Here is a 19414-nt window from a genome sequence, read left to right as displayed (position 1 = left end):
TATAAGACACACCAGACCACAAGACGCACCTAGTTTTTGGAGGAGGAAAACAAGAAAAAAAATATTCTGAATCTCAGAAGCAGAACAGCAAGAGGGATCGCTGCGCAGTGAAAGCAGCAATCCCTCTTGCTGTTCTGGCTTCTGGGATAGCTGTGCAGCCTGCATTCGCTCCATAAGATGCACACACATTCCCCCTTACTTTTTAGGAGGGAAAAAGTGAGTCTTATAGAGCAAAAAATACGGTAATATTTCATCCAGCAGAGCTTTACTGCTACTGAAGGCAAATGAGCATAATGGTCACAAATCCAATACATTCAGGACTGGCCCTGTCCCTAAGAAATCCAGTTGCAGCAAAATTAACTTAAATGTACAATAACTTACAGTAAGTCTAAAACCTTAACACTAAGCATCCTATGTACAGAACACCACACCAGAAGGAAAAGAGACAGAGAGAGAAAGTGAAACCCTGGCCTTTTATTATTATGACCTTGAAGAAGAAGATAAGAGAACCAGTTTAAACCAACTGTGCTCAGCCTCTCTGAAGGTATAACCCAAACATCATGAACCTTCTGCTTGTTTCTTTCACACAGAGAAGCTTCCACAACCCTCTTGAATTAATTAGAATAGGAAAGATCTCTACTTTCTGCACTAAGAAATGCAAACTGACAGTGGCTGTCCAGCTGTCACCTAGAATCATAGACTCATAGAGTTGGAAGAGACCACAAGGGCCACCGAGTCCAACCCCCTGCCAAGCAGGAAACACCATCAGAGCACTCCTGACATATGGTTGTCAAGCCTCTGCTTAAAGACCTCCAAAGAAGGAGACTCCACCACACTCCTTGGCAGCAAATTCCACTGTCAAACAGCTCTTACTGTCAGGAAGTTCTTCCTAACGTTTAGGTGGAATCTTCTTTCTTGTAGTTTGGATCCATTGCTCTGTGTCCGCTTCTCTGGAGCAGCAGAAAACAACCTTTCTCCCTCCTCTATGTGACATCATAGTAAACTTCATGCCCAAGTGGGAATTTGAACTCTGGCCTCTCAGGTTATAGTCCAACACTCTAACCACTACTGCCTAGAAGACAGGAATCAGCTTCAGGCATTCCTGGTTTTTTTGCAACCAACATAAACAGAGGTGGGATGTCAGAGCGAGAGAGAAAAGAATAAGGATGGGCAAGCGAGCATGAAGCCTCAAGGATCTCCGAGGCTCAAGAGATTTGGTTTTGAAAGGAGGAAGCTGCATGTAACACAGGTAAGAATAATTACAGAATTATGAAAAATTCTGCCGCAGTGGACAGCGAGTTGAATAACACCGCTTTTGTCAGAAGCTGAACCGCAGTGGAACTGAAACAGCCCTGCATGTGACTAACAGAGGTCAGAACAGAAATGGATGTCTTTTCACATCCTTAGCACTATGTAGTGCAGGATGCTGCCCCTTCATCAGCTTTGAAGTAGGATTCAACTGGCCAGCTTTTGCCCTTACCCTCAAGCAGCAAAATATATTGGTTTGGCCTTGACTCGGTTCCAAGGGTCTCTCAAAGTCTAGCTGCTTGTGATTCCCAACACATGGCATTCCAGGGTTCCCAAAACAGAGTTTAAAAAGAGATTGGCAGAGTATGCTAGGCATGTCACATGCAGCTCACACAGAGTGTCCTTCTAACTACTTGAGTATACAGCACTGCTTGCTCGTCCACAGCCACACCTATTTATAAGCTTGAGCAGTGCTAATTTTTCCAGAAAATTAGGTGCTGGGACTCACCATGAAGTTGTTACAGCAAGTGTACGAATGTGCCTATTTTCCAGGGACATCCCTAACTTTAAGAAGTTGTCCCAGTTTCTGATTTGATCCTGGAATGTCCCACTTTTCCTTAGGTTGTCCCTATTTTCATTGGAGAAATGTTGGAGGCTATGTTGCGTGTGTAGGTCCCCAGGCCACCCCTCAAATAACTTCACACATAACACGTAATTTAGTTTTGGTTTTTGGGCACTATTTTGGCCACAACTTTATTAAAATACAAAATCAGTGAGTGGTTGTTTAGACATTGGTTATGACTATCTGTCCCCCCGCCTGGGACAGAACTGACATCCCGAGGTCCGATCGGTAGTCAGTAGAAGAGAAAGTCAAACTGGGGGTCATTTGAGCTAAGCATCGGACCCACACCGCTCACCCCAGCAGCTCCCCGAAAGCTTGCCGGCCCAGATCCTATGACAAGGATTCCCATGACAGGGATTGGGCGGCCCTGGTCCCATGACAGGGATTGGACGAAATCATGGCAAGCCCCAGGATTCCTTTAACGGAATTCCCTTCAGCGCAATGGGAGGGGCAGGCACGGCCTATCCTGACCCCTCCACCACCAGCATATTATAACCAATGCCTAACCGCAACCTTACAAGTTGTGACGAATTGCTGGGTAGTAGGCAAAAACCAAATGGCACAGCCAATCACCAAATGGCAAAATTCCTACTAGGCCCCTGCGCCAAGGCAGACGACCCCATGACAGGCAAAGCAAGGTCAACCGGAAAAGAGGGCGGGCGGGCGGGTGATCCAATGCACTCTGCAAAGAGAAAGAGAAACCAGAGTGCACCAATATTTAAAGACTATGGTCCCACCCACCCAATTTGCAACATACAATTTGCCCCAGCAACCCGGTTATCCAATCACAATGCCAGGCAACAACTATTAACCTGCCTGGCAACAAGAGGCCTGGCCCGGTGGCCCACACCGCAACACGTGCTCTCATTTATTGGAGAACACGCTTTACAGTAAGTGCCACACCTTTTAACAACAAAAAAAAGAGGTGCTGGGACTGTGTAGCCTTGAGTACCCCCTGAGGAAAAAAACACTGGGCTTGGGGTACCAGAAAACTTGTTCTGTTACCAGCCTAAAATGAGTGCTAATTTGGTGAAATTCAGCAAGTACCATTGTCAGAATGCTAATTAGCAAAATACCCCCTCACCCCGGTGTAGCTGGCATTCCTCAGTTCAACAGAAGTGAAAAAATCCAAGTTTCCCTTTTAGAATTCTTTAAGCAGAAAGACTTGTTTTGATTGTAACTAAACTACCCATAAATCTATGCACACATGTATTGATCTTGGCTGCCTCTTAAAAATGACTCTGTCCCAGTAAGTTGGCATATTTCATAAACAAAAAAAGAGCAAATTATCGATCTATCACACACTCTAAAAGTCCTGTGAAAAATCTAGGTTGCTTTTAAGTTCATTCCGTACCTAAGGGAATGAGAAACCCTGAAATGAAAAATAGATATTTTTAAAAGGGGCAGAAATAACACAAGATATATAGCTGCCCTTGCCAATATTTAATCTTTCATTGTAACTCCAATTCAGTATATTGTATCTCTTGTTATATCTACTGATATGCTACTGATAGACTACTTAAAACATTAGTATAACTACTTCTGACATGGAACAGCAATTAATTTAGTTATATGCCAGAAGATAATTAGTTCATTGTGGAAAAATACTTCTATAGCTTGCAAATTGAAACTGCTGTCTGGCACAGTTGGTTTGCTGTGAGCTCAAGCTTAAAGCCACAAAGTTCTGAGGGTGGTTGCACATATACCAGAAAGAAGCTAAAGCATGGCAAAGATTGCTACTTTTCCAAATGTGCACGGACTCTCCATATTTGGAGAGGATAGTTGGCTGCTGTTGGCAAAGCTGGCTGTTGTTTTGTGTTAAAGAAGAATCTGGCTTTCAGGTGCCACCAAGCTCTTCTTCAGGGTTTGGTCATGAGAGCAAAAAAATAAATAAAAATCAAATAAATCTAAACATGGAACTTTCTGGACAGTCAGAAGGTTGGTTAGCTCCCTAGCGAAGTCTAATATCCACTGCAGCTGGCACAGAGATAGCTGGCTTGAATGCAAACATGGCGTTGTGGTGTCATGCGTGATGTCACAAACAGATAAGCTCAAAGTCTGGGCAACAAGAAAGTCAGTTAACAGTCAGACTGAGTCTGGACACAGGCTGGAGGTTCAGAACAGGGGAGGATCTACACTCATGGTTTTTAACGTCAAGGAAGATGTAAGGAATGGTTTTCATATTTGGATGAATTACGTCCTACTTTCAATGTTCATAATGCGTTATTAAAATGTGACACCAGAGAGCGTTGCAGAGCAACCAGGAACCAGCATTAGGGAAACAGCATTTTGACGGGGGGAAAACAAAGGTAAGAAACGCTTTAATTTACAAGTATGCTCTGTGACGTTTTAGAACAGCATATCTAATATCGTTCTAATAACAACAAACAGGGTCAGTGTAGACCTAGCCCAGGTGATGATAAACAAGTTTACCTGGGAGCTAGAGTTATGCTATCACAGGAAGCGAGTTTTAGAACAATTTGCAGGTAGGGTTGCTAACTCATGAGCAGCCAACATTTAAGTCCTTTCTGGACATGTTGCCATGAAAAGAATTAACAGTTTATGTGACGGTTTCAGCTAATTGGCAGAAGCATTTGCCTGATTCTGAATTTAATATCCCCTCCCTTAATGGACTTCATCTACTTTTTGTATAGCATCATGTTGGAGAGCCTTCTAAACTTGACTCCAGAAATCTTCATTTTGCCTGTAATTGAAGTTTGGATTTGCTTACCTCAATTCATATTGATGAATGAAGGATTCTTTTCAGTTATTCATAGCATTATGTGATATCTAGTACATGCAGTCAAATGCTCTACCACTGAGTTATACCCCAAATGCAAAATGCCTTTCTCTTCTGTCTAAACCGAGTATATTTAGTGACTTCATAAGATGTCCTACATCACCTTGTGCTTTTATATGGTTGATTTAACTATTTTTTCTCTGATGTGGGCCTCTGCCCATCCTGAATTATAGGTCTTGCTGTTTCTAACAGAATACCTGCAAACGTAAAAATATTAATTCTGATTAGTACTCTTTGTCATCTTCTTTTTTTCCCTTTTGCATGTTTAAAGTTTGTCTAATTTGTATTTTACTTTTACAGAAAGGGAATTTAACAAAGAACTAGTTCAGCCATTTGTTGTGGGAGGGTGTGGAGTGAACTGGTCTGTAAACAGGTTGGGGGGTGCTGAAGTTCAAAAATGCTTAGTTTGTGGGCGTGTCATCCCCCCCCCCCCATTGTACCAGGTGGCAGAGTGGTTTGTTCAATCTAAAAAAGAGGATGTTCCTTCCCATGTTTGCTATGGTGTGGATCTCATCCAGGGCCGGATTTAGGTTTGATGAGGCCCTAAGCTCCTTAAGTTAATGTGCCCCTTTATATGTCCAGCTGTCCTTTGTCAACAACAAATTGTCACTGTTTTTTTGTGTTGAATGTATGCTATATGGTAATTTATGGACCTAATACGTATCGAAAGCCATTTGCACATAACAAAATATGTAATTGTTGAATTGAAATACAATTAAGAAGTATATTAATAGTGAAATACAATTAAGAAGAAGTATATTTTTGGGAGCCCCCAAGAGAGTGGAGCCCTAAGCTATAGCTTGTTTAGCGTATACGTAAATCTGGCACTGATCATCTCCCGAAAGCTTTTCTTCCAGAACCATTTAGTACAGCGACTGTTGTAGCTGTGGAACATCACATGGTTTCAGAAAACAGTCCATCCCATAACTCGGTCTAGGGAGGGGTGGTCTATGACTTGTAACAACAAGGTTGTTGACTGACTTCTGAACCCTATGTACCATGACATGGTATTGAAGCGACACAACAAGAAGCAATGGTGGACTATGCCTGTTGATGATTTACTGCATTGTATGAGATTATACAAGGGACGCGGGTGGCGCTGTGGGTTAAACCAGAGAGCCTAGGACTTGCTGATCAGAAGGTCGGAAGTTTGAATCCCCATGACGGTGTGAGCTTCCGTTGCTCGGTCACTGCTCCTGCTAACCTAGCAATTCGAAAGCACGCCAAAGTGTGTACCGCTCCAGCGGGAAGGTAAACGGCGTTTCCGTGCGCTGCTCTGGTTCACCAGAAGCGGCTTAATCATGCTGGCAACATGACCCGGAAGCTGTACGCCCGCTCCCTCAGCCAGTAAAGCAAGATGAGCGCCACAACCCCAGAGTCGGTCACAACTGGACCTAATGGTCAGGGGTCCCTTTACCTTTATGAGATTATACATTTCAGAACCAACTTAAAAAAGAAATTTAAAAAAAAAAACAAGGCTCAGTTTCACACATTTTACAAAAATCTGCTTTGGCTGTGGTGAATGCCAGACACAAGATCTGAAACCAGTCAGAATTGTTTTGTTTTGTTAATGCTTGTCTGTCAAAAAGATAAAGCGTGTTCTCATAAAAGAGAGAGCACGTGTTGCGGATGGGGCCAAACAAAACCCCCTGTTAGTGACCAGGCCATTGATGGCAATGGGCTGGAGCAGATTGGATGATGCTGTTACTGGGGTAAATTTGATGTTGCCAATTTAGGGGTGGGATTAATGGTTATATATAAGCAGGGTCCACAGCTTTCTCTTTCTCTTTCGCTGTGGACACCGGATCTCCCGCCCGCCCTCCCTTGATTGGGCTTGCGCTTTGACCTTGCTCTGCCTGTCATGGGGTCGTTCGCATTGGTGCGGGGGCCCAGTAGGAATTTGTCCAACTGGCTGATTAGTGCGTGCCTTTTGGGTTTTGCCTACTGCTTAGCAAATCGTCACAACTTGTAAGGTTGGCGGTTAGGCATTGGTTAAAATTGGTTGGTGGAGGGGTATGGATTGGCTGTGCCTGCCCCTCCAATGCTGCTGCTGACGGGTATTCCGTTAAAGGAATTCTGAAGCTTACCATCCCCTTCGTCCAAACCCTGACGGCAGGGTGCGGGCCGCGTAAGCTTCAAGGAACAAGCGCGGAGTAGATGAGGGCCTGTGACGCAGCTCCATCTGACTCTGGCCTTGCTTCCTCCGGGACTGACTAGGGAGTCAGTGCTGTCCCCCAAGGCGGGGGGGGGGGGGGACAGGTAGTCATAACCAATGCCTAAGCAACCACTCTCAATTTGTATGAAAATAAAGTTGTGGCCAAAATTATGCCAAAAACCTTAAACAAAAATTACGTGTGATGTCTGAGTTATTGGGGTACGGGTTTTGGGGGACCTCAGCACGCAATACAAAGTGGATATAATTTAAATAAAAGTGGAGTCTTTGAGAGTCTTGGCCAAGACGGCCAATAACTACCTTCGTTAATTTTTCCTTGGGTTAGGTATTCAACTTTTTTCTTTTGCCCACAACCCCATACAAGTCGCAGATTCAGCCAAATGGTTTTCAGATTTGTAAAGTTCCAGAATGGATTTGGCATGGGCATGAAAATATTATTTTTCTTCTGTGTGGGACTGAGATGGATATGGGTCCAGCAAACTGCAAGCAAGTTGGCTTTCATCACTGAAAGAAGTCCTCAGTGAGGAAATAAGCAAGTCCAGCTAGGCTGTAGATGGTTTGATGGTAGAACTCTTCTGTGGATTGGCTGGGATGACTGGCATGACTCTTCTGTTGTACAGTTTGTCTAGGTGCATTAAGTTCTACATCCACTTCATCTGCTACTTTCTTGCACTTCTCTGCTATTGTGCTGAAGGTCTCTTGACAAGCTTCCCTGTGTTATATTACACCCAGCAAGTACTGCATATGTGCTTTCATTTCCATTACATCTAACTTTTCACAGCTTGAGTGACTGGCTATGGCTCTGAAGAATATTTGCTTATAATCACAAGGCAATCAATCAATACAAGTTGATCTCCATGAACACGCAACAACTGGTATGAAAGTTTTCTTCAGTTGTGAGACAATGCTGCAAACACACAGATGCTCTTGTATTTCTAAGTCCACCGTTTTCTGAAGGTCCCAGGCCTCAGAGAGGTTAGGCTGGCCTCAACTAGAGCCAGGGCTTTCTCGGCTGTGGCTCCAATCTGGTGGAACGCTCTGTCACAAGAGACTAGGGCCCTGCGGGACCTGACATCTTTCCGCAAGGCCTGCAAGACAGAGTTGTTCCACCAGGCCTTTGGTCAGGGCCCAGCCTGACTCCCTCCTCTGGCAACCTGCACAGAACTTTGCTTAACGGTTGCCATTAATTTGATTTTAATTAATTTTTATAATGAAATGTTTTAGAATGTTGGATTATTTGATTGTTTGATTATTTGATTGTTGTTAGCCGCCCTGAGCCTGGCTTTGGCTGGGGAGGGCGGGATATAAATAAAATTTATTATTATTATTATTATTATTATTATTATTATTTCACACAGCATTGGTCTGTTGGTATTAGATGTCATTTTTGGATAAACTAATGTATTTTCTTATGATGACCTTAATTGTGTCAACTGTATTACACATATCACTTGCGCTGTTCAGATAATTAACAGAGAGATTAAGTCTATGGGATGAGCAGTAGGGGGCAAACATTGCCTGAGGATAGAATACCTAGATTTGCGCTTGAACCTTCTTTTCCTGTCCTGCTTCTAAACTCATTGTATTGTTGTCCAAGTAATTTATTGAGACCTGGTCAAAAATTAGAACAAACAGGTATGATTGTTTTGGATATGACTATTGCAGTTTGGTCTGAGACTGAAATCAACCCAAGAATTCCTCATGTACATATGCATTCTCATCATTTTATTTCACAAATCTTTCACCTAGAGATAGTTGTTCTATACCAGGAATAGCTGCTGTTTCATCTGCTAAAACTGAGAATTTCATGAGACATTAGCCTCCATAACTATTTATTCACTTGAACGTTTCCCACACAATTTCATTAACACAGTCTATGTTTGGGCAGATGTGTACTTAGCACTATCACCCCCAGTTTCAATAATAATAATAATAATAATAATAATAATAATAATAATAATAATTGCATCCCCTGCCTCAGCATGAAACTGTAAAAGGTCTATCGTGCTAACTGTGGTATTGGTCTTACGATGGACCAAGACCATGCGCATTGCTTGATATTACAGTGTACAGCTTTTGTTTAGTTGCCTGTATAGCTTGGAAGCAAAAATTGTTTAAATTATTCCTCTGAACATGACACTGTTTCCCTCCACCTCCCAAATAAATAAACAGACTCAAACCCACCGGAGATGAATTGGTGACCTAAGGGAATAACAGCTGAGGAAAATCTAGCCAGGGCATCACCATCCAACTCCAGCCAAAGGAGCGAATTCTAGGTGACTAACCAAGGAAGCCTCATTGCACCCATAGGCCACAGCATGTCAGGCGGTACTCTTTAGCCTCTACAAAAGGTTCTGACTCTGAAGCAGTGGTGGAGGAGAACACCACCCATTGTCTGCTATGAGCAGCAGCGGCAGCACCATGATGGAGGTGGGAGAGCCATGGCAAATCTTTTGCCCGCAAAACCCGATTGCAGACCCTGCCATTTTGCAACTGCCCAAGGCTATCTTAAGACACCATTCACTGTGCATGAGTAAAGATTAAATACGTCTTAATTGATGCATTAGGGAGGGAGTGTGTTTGGGTGGGTGCGCATGTGCGTCCTTTGATCTACTTTTGTGCATTATTAGAGTTTTTGATTTCCAAATAAGAAAGTGGAACTAAAGTAGAACAAAAAAAGTAACACTTCTGCAGCAACTACTATTCCTGTTTACTCCCATCCTCTTATTAAAGAGAACATAACCCTACAACAGTCTTATGATTTTTCTTTCTTTCTTTGAAGCACAATTAGTTTTCATTTCCATCCATTGATGCTGTCAGGCAAAGCTGTTGCCGGGTGGATCACGACAGAGGGGAGTTCAATTAATACATCGTTTCTGAAACTTATCTGACAATGAACACTCTCCCCCCGTCTCTCTCTCACACACACGCACGGAATAAACTGTGTATTCAGTTTGCCTGTGCAGTCATATCTAAGTCTCCCTTGGCTGCTAGCCAAGACCTCTAAAAACCCATTAAGGCTATTAGAGAAATTATTTCCTTTCCATTTTGAGCTGGGTAAATTTCACAGTTATCGCAAGCAAGAGGAAATGAATTGGGAGGATATCTGTCTAGGGATGGCTTGCCCTGTAGTAGGAATTAAGCCAAGGAAATGTAAAGCCCCATTTCCCTTTGTGCCATTTGCACAAGAGAGCCGGTGGGTGGCAGTGTAATCCAAGCCTTGTGCACCAAAGGTCTCTGGGGAGGAAATCTCACGCACTTCTGACTGGCAGCTGTGAGCAATGGAAGCTCTTCTCCTTGCAATTATAGACTTTACTGGAAATCAACTTTGCCTGGAAAAAAAGCAGTGTGTAAACCAATATTTTCCATGCACTGCAGCCTGCCGTAGAAGAGAGATTCCAAATGACGGCTTCGGGGGCAGTGCTGTGACCTGGCAAATGCTAGAAAACACTTCAGATGAATCCCGGAGCTTTGTCTGAACAATCACACAGAGTGTTGTGTTCAGACTCCATCGTGCAATGCCACTTACTTGTTTGATGTTAGTCAACAAAGGGCTAATTTTCTCAGGGCAGAGAATACAATTTGGACAGAATTTTCTATTTAGTTTTTGACTGATTTGTAGCTTTGCATCCATGATTAGACCAAAGGGGAAGTGAGGGGACTAGTAGCCAGCCTGAGAAGTATTGACCAGGCCAAGGCCTGCCTAAACAACACATAGCTGGACATAACCGACCTGCCATGTGGTGGTAGTAACAACAAACAACAACAACAACAACAACAACAACAACACTAAACAATAAATAAAATAAAAATTTGCACCCCATCCACCTGACTGGGTTGCCCAAGCCGCTCTGGGCAGCTTCCAACATATACAAAAACATAATAAAACAGCATGGTTTAATGTTTTATTATGGTATATCTTCTTGCCCCTGTTTCTAAAGTTCCACATAGGTAAGAAAAACAGGATAATTGTTCAGGCTTTGATTGTCAGTGGTATGCATTTGGCATGAGTTGTGAAGCTTGGTTTAAAATGCCTTTTTAGTCAGTTCTGTGGACCTACAGAATAGAGTTACATATACACTTGCTGTGCAGCTGCTGTTACTCAAAACACAACTGTGTGCTAAGCAAAGTTTCTTCCCGTTAAATAGGAGTGGCTACAACTATACGAAGATGATGTAAGTTTCCAGCAGACATTTAAAGGTTAAATCAGAAGGCACTTGTTGAATCTCTGTTGGAAGAGCATTCCACAGAACTGGGCTCACTTTCTTGCTGCTGTCAGATGAGCCTTGCCAACTTGGGGAATGACCAGCCACACTTCTGCGGATGATCTGAGTGAAGGAGCTGAGATATAAGGAGCTTGAAAACATTTCTGTTTACCCAGGCATTTGATGGTAGAAGAATCCTGTTCCTGGCAATCTTGAGAGCCCTAGATAAAATCATGTTTTAAACCGAAACTGTTTTAAGAATGCTTAACTGTTTTAGAATGCTTAAAAAATCAATCCGAATGTGCTTGCTTCCCTGAGATGCTTCAGGAGGAAAGGCAGAATAAAAATTTAATAAATAAGATATGTATCCTAAACCAATGACGTTTGGGGCTTTGGCCCAACACCAGTTCAGGCTTTATAGCAGGAGTAAAGGTAAAGGTAAAGGGACCCCTGACCATTAGGTCCAGTTGTGGCCAACTCTGGGGTTGTGGCACTCATCTCGCTTTATTGGCCAAGGGAGCCGGCGTTCAGCTTCCGGGTCATGTGGCCAGCATGACTAAGCCGCTTCTGGCGAACCAGAACAGCGCACGGAAACACTGGTTACCTTCCCGCCGGAGTGGTACCTATTTATCTACTTGCATTTTGATGTGCTTTCGAACTGCTAGGTTGGCAGGAGCAGGGACCGAGCAACGGGAGCTCACCCCGTCGCGGGGATTCGAACCGCCAATCTTCTGATCACCAAGTCCTAGTCTCTGTGGTTTAACCCACAGTGCCACCTGCGTCCCTATAGCAGGAGTAGTCAACCTTTTTATACCTACCGCCCACTAATGCATCTTTCTTGATGGTAAAATTTCCTTACCGCCCACCAGTGCTTGATGGAAGGAGGATTCAGCTTGTGCCGTAGAACCCCTTACCGTCCACCTAGAATCCTGAAACACCCACTCGTGGGCGGTAGGGACCAGGTTGACAACTCCTGCTTTATAGTCTCACTTCAAGCGTGAGAGGTTTCTGAGTGATGGGACATGAACTCCTATGGACTGCAGTAACAGTTCCCAAGCAGCCCTCCAGTCTGGGCTGATGTTGTGCTGAGTACCCAGGCAGGCAGAGATGAGCCAGGTCTGGCCTGCCCATTTACTCTACCCAGGTCTCAGTATTATGCACCAGGTTGGCTCACTTATCTACAATTAAATCGTGCATAGGCATGGTTTTATTACTGACCAGCTTGGCATTCAGCTGCAGAACCACCAAACTGTTGGCAGCAATGGTAGAGCATTCATTGGTAACAGGGATAGGAGGGAACTTCATTGGAGATATTAGGCTCAAGTGGCACTGTAGGTTAAACCACAGAGCCTAGGACTTGCCGATCAGAAGGTCGGCGGTTCGAATCCCTGCGACGGGGTGAGCTCCCGTTGCTTGGTCCCTGCTCCTGCCAACCTAGCAGTTCGAAAGCATGAAGTGCAAGTAGATAAATAGGTACCGCTCTGGCGGGAAGGTAAACGGCGTTTCCGTGCGCTGCTCTGGTTCGCCAGAAGCGGCTTAGTCATGCTGGCCACATGACCCAGAAGCTGTACGCTGGCTCCCTTGGCCAATAAAGTGAGATGAGCGCCACAACCCCAGAGTCGTCCGCGACTGAACCTAATAGTCAGGAGTCCCTTTACCTTTACCTATCATCAACCTTCCAACATGCCTCCTTTCAATCACTAAGATTGAACCCCCTCCTTCAATACCCTTCTGCCGAGACACACCCTGTGTATAGGACACTCTTCTAGAAAAACCCAGTGCACGATTTATCATGCTACCAGGCCACGTAGACATCAATCCACAATAGTCAAGAGTACATACAGTCCACCATAAACATGCCAACCCTCCAGCTGAGGAAACAAAACAAAACAGTATATTATACAGGCATCCCATCCCATCTTTATTCTGGGGCATAAACAGTAGATTTTCTACACCCAGGAGTTTTAAACCCTCTAGGACCCCTCAATTTCTCGTACTCCAAAAGCACAAACCTACGTATGTCTCCCTCTCACCCTTGTGACAACCCCATGGTCTTGCCAGATGGCAGCCCATCACGTTGGACGAGCCTTGAAAATGAAAAGTGATAACAGCTGCACAGTCTTCAGGCACCATTGCTCTCAGCTGCTAGGCTTGTCTGCCTGGTGGCAAGAGGCTTGCTTGGTGGTAATTGGCAATTGGAGGCAGGTGCACGGCTAGCAGGAGGTATGGAGGGCAGATGTTCAGAGGTGTTTTCGGTTCTCCTGCTTCCCATTCACCAGGCCGCCGCAAGCAGCAACCTCTTGGTGTCCTGGACACACCGAGTTGGACGAGCCTCTGCTTTATAACTTCTCCAATGTGTCACTTTAGGTGTTCACACACACAAAAAGTTTCTCCTCATTGAACCTGCATGTTTTGGCATGAAAATCAAAGCTCGTGGAAATTTGGCTCATCTCTAGCTATACTGTAGCAGCATTCAGTCAACCAGAAAATCACTCCCCAGTGATTTCATCCCAGAAAATTATTTATTTTCATATACACCTCCATGCTAGCCCCTTCCTTTCTCTCCATTGACTGCACCCGTCCCCCATGAACTAGACTGTAAGCTTTTTGAGGCAAGGAGCTGTCCCCCCCCCCCGCTTCCATGTAAAGTCAGATACTTCGTAAAACCTGCTAGCATAGTAGGCCAAATGTCCTACTATGTTTGAAGTCCTCTGTTTGAAGGCACCCTCACTTTGAAGGCTTGTCCAGTCCAGATCTGGTTTAAAGACAGATAACAACAAGAAAGCAGAGCCAGGCCTTGAACTAGCTTTTTAGCAGTTAGCGCTGCAAGAGCAGACTGAACAGGCACACACCGTATTTTTCCATGTATAACACAACCTCATGTATAAGACGACCCCTATTTTTGGGAGCCCTCAACAGTCGTTGAGCTTCTTTTGTAAGTTTGCTGAGCTGTTGAGCAGCTTTTTGACTATCCTCCGCTCTGGCTGATGGAACCGGTGCCGTAATACACTGCATACTGGCACTCACCAAATACTCTTCCTAAGCTGGGAAGAGCGGGTATGCAGCCTCCTCTCCGACATTTCCCTGCTACCGCCGCAGCACCAGCCCTCGCTTACTTAGCCTATTAACCCGTGTATAAGATGACCCTCAATTTATCACAGAAAGAAAAATAAGAAAAAAGGTCGCCTTATACATGGAAAAATACGGTAGGTCACTTGCTCACCATCTTCCCCACTGCCACTATGATGAAATGCATTGCATTTTAAAAAAACTAAATTATTTCTAAGCATGCATTTATATATTTAAAGTAACATGGACAAATAGTATGCAAATGTGTCTCTTGTTCTCTTTTCCATGATGCAATATCTCATTTTTCTTTTTATTTTGGTAATGTGGCAACCATAACTCGTATTACCACTGCCAATAATAGTCATGTGGCACACAACAGATTGTTGATAATAATCACAAGTATCTCTTATGTATCACATTAAGTGCTTCCTCACCCACAATAATACAGCAAGCAGACTTAACATGGACACTGGTACCAGAGCCTGCAATAAACCCAGATGCCAACTTTGCTGCCACATACACCCAGACAACACCATCACTGGACCCAACAACATCAAACATACCATCTCAGGCCTATTTAATTGCTCATCTTCTAACATTGTTTATGCTATCAAATACCAACAGTGCCCTTCAGCTCTCTATACTGGATAAACAGGCCAGACCCTACGCCAAAGGATAAATGGACATAAATCTGACATCAGGAATCACAAGACAGAGAAGCCAGTAGGAGAACACTTCAATCTCCCAGGACATTCAATACAAGATCTCAAAGCAGCTGTGTTATTACAAAAGAATTTCAGAAATAGACTTGAAAGAGAAGTTGCTGAATTACAACTTATTACTAAACTGAAAACTATGGAGAGACCTGGTGTGAATAGAGATATTGGATTCTTGTCTCATTACACATGCTAAAGCTATTTTTGGTCATCTGCATATTATCCCTCACTTTTTCCTGTAGGACTAATTGCAGTCATTAACAGTCGTCAACAGATTTACCATACCCATTAAGTCAATCACCCATCTCCTGCCACCCTTCTGAGAAATACTCCACCCTACCCTCCCACTATATAGAAGGGTCTGGTGACTTCTGTTTCAGTGTATCTGAAGAAGTGTGAATGCACACGAAAGCTTATACCCAAAACTACTTAGTTGGTCTCTAAGGTGCTACTGGACAATTTTTTAATACCTAGCATTAGTTACAGTTGGATATGAGGATGAGAGGGTTGCATCAAACGCTTCAAAGGAAATATGGTTTTAAAGAAGGAAAAGAGGTAGCCCCATACAGAGATTCTGGGAGGCAGTTCCAAGCACAAGGGACAAGAAAGAAGAAAGAAGAAAGAGTAGAGCTGTTGGAGGGAGCAAGAAATGATCTTTGGATGGCCAAAGACAGCATAGCTGTCAACTTACAGATTTGAAAATAAGGGACCAGCAGCCAAAATAAGGGACCTGCTGCCTCACCTGTTCCAGGCACTCCAGTCTTCCTGTCCTCCTGCAGTCTGGTCAAACTCATATTGGTAGCTTCGAGAACACTGTTCAACCAACTTTGTAACCAGAGGTTCAACTGAATAGAATCTGAATCACATGCACCACAAGGCCTATGCAGCCTCAACTTAAGATGGCTCCCTGGCCTGGCTTTGCACTGCAAAGTTTGCAGCAGCACGTACAACAAAATGGCGTCCAGCATTCAAAAAACCCCTCAGCTTACATTAACTAGCCACACACAAGGCATGCAAGCTCCACCCCCTCAGTCGTTCTTAGACTTCTTATTGGGTGAGCAACACAGCCAAGCAACACAGTTGGAGCCTCCCTCCTCCCTGGCTGGGAGGGAGAGGAGCTGCTTCCTTTGAAATTTAAGGGACATCATTTAAGGGACATTTAAGGGACATCCATCAATAAGGGACAGCAGCGGGACATGGTGCTGGAATAAGGGACTGTCCCTTCAAATAAGGGACACTTGACAGCTATGAAAGACAGTGGTGCTGGAGGACTGAAACAGTGAAAATTATGGGCAGGAGTTGGACCAGTGAAGGCCATGGGCAGCAATGTATCAGAATTTAAGATCAGCAACATAAGTATGAGCATGGGGGACTTTAAAGGGTGAGGAGCCTGTGCTGGATCTGGGAGAAGCCAGTACGAGGGTGCCATGTGACCAGAGCAAAGAGAACAGTGAATGAATTACTAGGTGGAGTGAAGGGAACCAAACTATGACAAGAGTAAGGCAAGAGATGACCAAGATAGGAACCAGATAGGAACTAGAAGTTTTGACAAAGGGCCAGAGAGGAAGTGCTGTGGTTTTGTAATGCTGCAAAGGAAGAAGAGATAGCAATTGATCAAATACATCTCTCCAGAGACCATTTTATGTAACTTTCCGGTCCTCCGCCATCCGTCATCTTGATTCCAAACTCTGGGCCCATAACCAAAAATTGTTAGTTAAATTCAGCTCCAATCCTCCGAGCTGATACGGCTCATCTTGGCTTGAGCCCAGCAGAGTATTCCCAGAGTCCGCAATGAAAGCATGAAGCAGGTATGGTGCTACATTGCTAAGCTTTATTTCTAAGCTATGCTGAGAGCACACAAATATACATCTTGTCTCTGTGAGAAGCAGAGAGCAACTCCAACAAAGAAATGACAGAACAAAGGAAACAGGAAACCAGTAAACGTCACATCCCATCTCCCTTTCCTGTGGGAACCCAACAGTATCTGCACTGTGGAATGAAAACATAGTCCTGTGACTTGCAGCAGCTGCTCAGTGAGAGAAACAGAAACTAACAGTTCTATCCCTGATGACTGGGTGCAGTTTACATATTACTATTTATAATGGTGTCTTGTCCTATCTACACAGAAGAGACATTAAAACAAAACAATACCGTGCATTGCTTCCAGGAGTCTCTCCCCCTTGAAAGAAATTGTATGCACCCATCCTGTATGCGTAATGCTAGGTATGTGGTAACTGAAAAAAATACACATGTTCTTTCTCTGTTCATTCCTGCCTTTACTTTCCTCCTTTTTCTCTGTTGTCTCTTCCATGTCAACTTGTAGACTATTTCTTGTACTCTGTGTGACTAATAGCAATATTATTGTTTAAGACAGTATTAATTATAAAACCATACAGACAACAACTAAGGAAAATCCATTTCTGAAAAATGAATGCAACCAGTGAAGACAAATATCCATTCCTAATAAATACTTATTTATTTTTGTTTGAAGTTTTTTTTTCTGGTTTCCCTAGCCAAGCAGTATTTTTCAGTTCCATTGATTTAAGCAGTGGCTATTGGCAGTTACAAATGAATGACGACAGGAAATGATTGAAACTCCTTATTTGCCATAAGGATTCCCACACACACTTTCATTTTAATGTAATATGACCAGAAATTACTAGTTCTCCAGCTACGTTTCAAAGATGAATGGACAACGTTCTCTCTCTCTCTCTCTCTCTCTCTCTCTCACACACACACACACACATTGGCAAGAAACTTGTGTGTCACCTGCATGACGACGAACTAGTACTAATATAGTATAGGGAGAAAAGAAGTTGCGATAAATGTGAGAGACATCAGAGTGGCCCATTAAACTCTAGGTAACAACTTCATAAAAAGGAATACACATACACACACACCACTGATAACATTTCTTATGTTTTAGAATAACTAGGACACATTGTTAGCAGTCTTTCTGTAGTGGATGATTCTCTCTTCTACTTATGGCACATTTTATAATGTGTGATGAATGGATCCAGCCTGTGTTTATGATCATTATCAGCAGAATTATTGCTCAGAAACGTCCTAGAGATTATGTTCATAATTACCCAATACGAGATTTGTCCAACTCGTATTGCTTGGCTATGCTACTAACTACGCATAATGTCTCCCATAATTTGTTTTTATTTCTGGGAACGTGAAACACAGTTCTGCCACATATGTGGTCAGGATGACCAGGATGCTTTGTAAACACTTGGACAAAAGTTATTTCATGTTGGCCTCTACGTATTTAAATTGTTAACATTTACTGCAACATTATTTCATCTTACTCTCCATGAAATAAGGAGGATAGACCTCTCCTTGATTTCTGTGAAACTACCTGAACTACAAAGCCAGCACAGATGTTCTTTAATGTTCTTTAACAGATGTTCTTTAACCCCTTTGAATGCCAACAACTAAATAACCAGACTTCTTATCTATTTCGGTTAATTTTCTTGATCGTTTATTGCAAATGTTGTATGTGGTTGTTCTCTCTCCTGTTCTTAAAACCTCTCTTCTTCCAAGAGTATTTGGGTTGTGAGTTTTTTGGTTTTTGTTTGGAATGGAGAAGTGAACTCCAAATCAGTTGTGAGCCATGAGTTATGCTGGATAAGAATGGATCTGCAGTTCATGTCAACTTTTGCATGCGCCTGTTGTTTTTGCATTTAAAAACAAGAATCATGTGAAAATTTGCTTTTAAATAAGTTTATATATACAGTGGTACCTTGGTTTTCGAGTGTCTCAGAAGCCAAACGTTTCAGTTTTCAAACGCCGAAAACCTGGAAGTGAATGCTTCCACTTTTGAACATGCCTCAGAAGTCGAATGGCTTCTGAGGCGCATTTCTCAATTTTCTCAATTGAATTTTCCAACCACTCATTGCGCTTCGGTTGTCGAATGTTTCGGAAGTCAAATGGTCTTCTGGAACGGATTACGTTTGGCAACCAAGTTACCACTGTATGTGTACTTGAAATGTATTTTTCTTCAAATTACACATGGATAAACCCACTTTCTCTCAAAAAGTGCATTTCAAAATACAGCAATATCTTTATATGGCTTTTAAACTTAAAATGACAATGCAATGTTCACACAAGTGCAAAATCCCATGAATATCTATATTCTGATCCACACCTTAGTCCAGGAGGTGGCAATCAAGTCAGTGTGGTGCTTTGAAGCCACTAGCTCCCCGCCCCCCAACCTGGCAGACAACCTTTGACAGGTGGGTGGGACTACCTGCCTCTCATTCACCTAATGATGTCCATTGAATGACATGCAGGTGGTACCACACACCTGTCAAAGGTGGTCCATGTGGTGGGGGAGATAAAGATCTGGTCTGCTAGCCAAAAAGCACCCCACTGTATTGCATGCAAAGTCTAAGATCAACCAAAAGATCTCTTTAATGAAATTATTATCTATTTCTGTTTGTTTGTTTAAAAAAAATGGGACAGGAAAACCATCTATTTTTTATCCAGCCCTATCAGAAATCCTTCCATCCATATATGTTTCCCTACAGGAATCCAGGTTTCTTTTCCTAAGACTGAAATATTTTTCCTGTGTGGCCT

At 43.2% G+C, this 19414-nt stretch overlaps 1 long non-coding RNA gene across 1 annotated transcript; it reads left to right on the top strand.

Moving 5' to 3' along the window:
• Positions 1–3947: 3947 nt before the first annotated feature.
• LOC308482127 lies at positions 3948–11297 on the top strand. Its single transcript, XR_013989063.1, has 2 exons — positions 3948–4034; positions 10992–11297. It is a non-coding gene; the product is annotated as an uncharacterized lncRNA (long non-coding RNA).
• Positions 11298–19414: the final 8117 nt, after the last annotated feature.

This window comes from Podarcis pityusensis, assembly GCF_964106645.2.
Source record: "Podarcis pityusensis genome assembly, chromosome: 7".
In the NCBI taxonomy this organism is placed as follows: Eukaryota; Metazoa; Chordata; class Lepidosauria; order Squamata; family Lacertidae; genus Podarcis; species Podarcis pityusensis.
This window is presented reverse-complemented; position numbering and strand designations above follow the sequence as displayed.